This window comes from Crocuta crocuta, unplaced genomic scaffold (genome assembly GCF_008692635.1).
Source record: "Crocuta crocuta isolate KB4526 unplaced genomic scaffold, BGI_CrCroc_1.0 scaffold408, whole genome shotgun sequence".
In the NCBI taxonomy this organism is placed as follows: domain Eukaryota; kingdom Metazoa; phylum Chordata; class Mammalia; order Carnivora; family Hyaenidae; genus Crocuta; species Crocuta crocuta.
Genome location: NW_027527444.1, coordinates 2158506 through 2163439, shown reverse-complemented (window position 1 = coordinate 2163439; position 4934 = coordinate 2158506). Strand labels below are relative to the sequence as shown.

The following is a 4934-nucleotide window of genomic DNA, read 5'->3' as shown; positions in this document are numbered from 1 at the left end:
GTGAAGAGAAGAGGGCAGAAGGGAAGGCTGGTGTTGGACTGACCTCTCCTTGTCAGTGAGGCGACACTAGAGGCTTTTGAGTGACACCACAGGGATCAAAACCCACGTCATCCTCTGGTTGTTTAGAAGAACCAACACCGAAGGCTCTGTGCCAGTAATGGCATTGCTTCTGTGGCCAGTCTGCAGAGTGGTGGGGAGCTGGGGAAAGGAGGGGCCTGCCTGGGAGGGGCGGGGACAGCAGAAGTCATCACAATGACAACTGTGACCCAACCCAGGCACCCAGAGAAGGGACCGTGCCCTGCATGAGCTGGTGGGGATGCCCACACCAGATTTAGACCAAACCAGGTGGCACACTGTAGGCATCCACTGGGAATTCCCAACATTCTCCACCGTGGGAAAATCTGAGGTCATCCCGGTGCGGGGAGAGACCAGTGACATCACTTAGTTCTTTATAAAAGAAAAATTTTTTAACGTTTGTTTTTGAGAAGCAGAAACAGAGTGTGAGCGGGGGAGGAGCAGAGAGAGAGGGAGACCCAGAATCCAAAGCAGGCTCCAGGCTCCGAGCTGTCAGCACAGAGCCCGACGCGGGGCTCGAACCCACAAACCATGAGATCATGACCTGAGCTGAAGTTGGATGCTTAACCAGCTGAGCCACCCAGGCGCCCCAGTGTCACTTAGTTCTTACTCTTATCCACTGGACCCACGTGTAGTTGAAGACAACTGAGGTGTAGTTAATATAAATAATTCTTGAAGCAGTTTGCTTTTCTATTCTTAGTGTTCACTCACCTGCATTTCCTCTTCTGTGACACCGGCCACCTCATCCCCGATTCACGTAGATACGTGTGGTCAGGCTTTGGATGCTGCACAGTCTCCCAGGAGTTACTGTGGTATTTGGTTGTACCTGAGATGTCATAAGTGTCCCGCCATCCACTGCCACATTGATGACACACTGTGTGGCTCTGAGAGGGTCTTCCAATGGGATTCAGGGTGAGCCAGGGTGCCCAGACCCTGTGAGCCTGCACGTGATGACAGCCTCATGTATTTTACCAAACTTCCGAAAATACTGTGATCATATAAAAACTCCTGGGGCTGCTAGATGCTGAGACAGATCTACAGCACAGATGAGGCGTCTTGTGTTTTGTTTTGTTTTGTATAGCTGGTTCACTAGCCAAGTGTTTGCAATTTTCTAGTATTTTCTGTTTTCTCTCATCGTGCCTCTGTTTTTTCTTATTCTTTATCCTTTGCAGTTCTTCCTGGGAGAGTGATTTATAAACTGCTGGGCCTTCTGGGTATGGCTTTCGACGGTGGAGCAAAGCCCATTTTCATCAGTGCAAAGTCAAGGACAAGGGAGTCCGGAAATCTGGTAGCCACAGGTGTACCAGGAGGAACATGATACCATCTGTCCCCAGGGCTGCATGCAACGAGGCCATTCCGTAGGGTGTCCTTCATGGCAGGACTGTGAAACATCATCTTGCTTATTAAACACCAGCAGAGATTTCTAATAATTCAAGAGCCCAGGAAGTCCAGTACTGAGAACTAAGTTGTGGGACTTCACAGACCCACCTGCGTGGCCCTGCTTTGTCCTTCCGTGGCTCCATACACTGCTGCCCTCTGTGGAGGCTGTGGAGTGAGTGTCCAGGAAGCTTCGGAATGGCCCGAGGGCTTCAACCAGAGGAGACACGCCCTTGGCTCTCAATGGGCTTGGCGACAGCCAGATGGGCCAGCATCGTGCATTGGGGTAAGATCTCATTTCTCTATTATCATTGTTGTTTTATGGCTACGATGTTGTGGTCTTATTTGAAAAGTCATTGCCTGATCCAAGTTCAGGAAGACATCTATGGTTTCTTTTTGAAGTCTTATGTTTACTTCCTGCATTTAGATCCATGATCCATTTCAAGGCAATTCTTGTGAATGGTGTGAAGTAAATATCGAGAGTTATTTCCATCCATATGCTTATCCATTCTTTTGCTGCAGAATCGGTTGAAAAGACAATCTTTGCTCCGTTGAGTCACTTTGGTATTTCTGACAAAAATCTGTAGATTATAGGCATATAAGACATTTTTGGACTTTTTATTTGATTCCATCTTATATATGGCTGCCTTTACAGAAATACGGCTTTGTCTTGTTGACTGTGGATACATAGTAAGTCTTAAAATCAACAAATGTCAGTCCTCCAACTCTCCCCTTCTTTTTCAAAATTGTTTAGGCCATTCTAGTTCCACTGCATTTTCATTTCCACTCTGTAATTAGTTTGACTATTTCTGTTCAACAAAGTCCTAGAAGGTTTTGATTAGGATTATTCACATTAATTTGGGGAGAATTAACTTCTTAGCAATATTGAGTCCTTCATTTCATGAATGTGGTCAATCTAATTTATTTAGGTCGTCTATGATTTCAGTAACATTTTGTAACTTTTACTGTACCAGAAATGCACATCTTTTGGTGATCTTATTGAAATAATTTTTGAGCGGTATTATTTTTAAATTTTAGTTTTCAATTGCTCATTGGTAATACATAGAAGTGTCCTTGTGTCCTACAGACTTGCTGAGCTCACCTGTTGTCAATAGTTGATAATTTGTGGATTCTTTAGGATTTTCTAATCTCACTCTCTCTCTGTTTCTCTTCTCTCTCTTTCTTTCCCTCTCTCCGGCTCTCTCTCCATCTCTCTGTTTCTCTGTCTCTCTCTCTTACACACACATACACAGCACTTTCAGTAAAATCCCGAATAAAAGTGTGGAGGGTGGACACCTTGTCTGTTTCCAATCCTGGAAAGCATTCAGTCTTTCATATTAGGAATGCTGCTAGCTGCATCTTTTTGTGGGGAAACGGTCCTTATGTCATAAATGTTACACCAGATGTTTCCAGAGAGCGGGCCTCAGACCAGCAGTATCAGCAGCACCTCGGAGCTTGTTCTAAACCCCAATTCTTGAGGCCCCGTCACACTGAAGCAGAAACCCAGGGGCCAAGACCTCGCACTCTCCATTTTAACAAGCTGTCCAGAAAATGTTCCTATATTCTGAAGTTTGAAAGTTTTACTTCAAATTCTTTATCGCTTTCTATTTTTTTCCTTCCTTCTTCCTTTTGCTCACAACTTGCAGTGTATTTGGCAGCTATTTGGCCACATGTCTGAGGATGGATCTATCTGTATGTTCAACATGGGACTCTGACGTTTGTTTAGACGTCGTGATATTCCCAGAAAGCCTGATGAGAGTCTGACATGAGAGTTCCTCCTCTTCATGGCAGAAAGGGGCCCTGCCTGACCTAGCTCCCCAAAAGGATGCTCTGCTAAGCGAGGTGAATGAAGAGCCAGACAAACAGGGGGCAGACAGTATAACGTGAGTTTTTGCCCCTGGCCCTTCCATTAACCTTTAAGTAAAGCCACCTCTTTTCAAGGTGGCTATTTGATCTCACACTGTCATGGAAACATCATCATAATGAATTTGCTGATCCTTTCATATTTTACAGGCAAAACTTCACAACCTCAGGAAAACAGGGTAACTTGAGGACAGTTACAAAGAGAAACTTTTTTGGCCCCTTGAGATGTGTGATGCCAGCTCGATTCCCTTCAACAGCATGGGGCGGGGTGAGTGACAAACAGTAGCACAGAATAGCACGTAGAGATGTGACCTGACTGCTCTTCGTTTCCATACCTCTTTCTTTCTACCTTGAATTAGCCTGACTTTGCACTAAAGACAAGCAAATCAGATGAAAGGAAACTTTCTGCTTTGACATATGAAAAACAAAAATACAACACCTACCCACACATCCAACTCTTCAAAAGAAAATACAGAGAGAAGATGCTAGAAGACAAATCATTTCTCCAAGTGTATTCTCAGAGCCAGAGTTCAGAAACGGTGGAAGTTTCTGAACTCTAGCAATGCTTTTCGGAAGGGACAGAAATCACTCTTAAAGGGGTGATGCTTTTATTCTCAGATTCTGGGCTCTTGCCCCTTCCGTAAAACTGTGGCTCGGACACGTCTACACAATACAGTATGGGCTCCATCGCGTACCTTCTGAAACTCATCAAATGTTGCCCCAACCTCTTCCCTGGTCTCATCTCCTCTTTCTTAACATCATCCTTAAACATCATCACCTTGTAAATATGTACATTCAATTATTTTACCATGACTACCTGCTGTATGTCACAGGCTGGAAGCTGCAAAACTCTAAAGAAAAATGCTCTTCTAACGGAATGTTCATTGAGGTCATAGATTATTTAGGACCACACAGGCAGTCACCTACTTGGTCCACTCATAAGACTGGTCCTAGGAAAAATTCATCCCTGTGCCTAAATTGGGGCCAAATCAGAGCTAATGATATTCTCCAAACCAAACTATTCAAAGAACACACACAATAGAATTAACTTCTAGCAGTTGGACAAGCATGGATGAACATAGGAGTTGCATGAATAAAATAATTTTAAAATATTTTTAATGTTTATTTGTTTTTGAGAGAGAGAGAGAGAAAGCATGAGCAGGGGAGGGGCAGAGAGAGAGGGAGACACAGAATCCAAAGCGGGCTCCAGCCTCAGCTAGCCGCCAGCACAGAGCCCGACGTGGGGCTCGAACCCATGAACCATGGCGAAATCCTGGCAAAATCGGATGCCCAACCGACTGAGCCACCCAGGCGCCCCTGAATAAAATAATTATAAAAGCTTTTTTTTTTCATGTGCCTCTGATACACAAGCCCACAAATTTATCCACATCCAAAAAGGAAAGTAGCCTTGGTTATTGTGAATTCTTTTGCCTCTGTTAAAAATAAGAAAGTACATAAATATTTAAGCAGCTTCCTTAATGATGTTGCTAATGTTCTCAGGCCTGGACTTCTCTTGGCAGTATACTTTGTGTACCTGCTAGCAACTTTGGTCCCCATTAGTAGCTAAATCCTTTCCAAGTAATTGCCAGAGAATAGAGTTCTCTTTTTTTTTTTTTTTT

General features: G+C 44.1%; 1 long non-coding RNA gene across 1 annotated transcript; it reads left to right on the top strand.

Moving 5' to 3' along the window:
• Window positions 1-1267: 1267 nt before the first annotated feature.
• On the top strand, window positions 1268-4389 carry LOC144229677 (uncharacterized). The gene is made up of 3 exons (XR_013334556.1): window positions 1268-1738; window positions 3099-3335; window positions 3466-4389. It is a non-coding gene; the product is annotated as an uncharacterized LOC144229677 (long non-coding RNA).
• The last annotated feature ends 545 nt before the right edge of the window (window positions 4390-4934 follow it).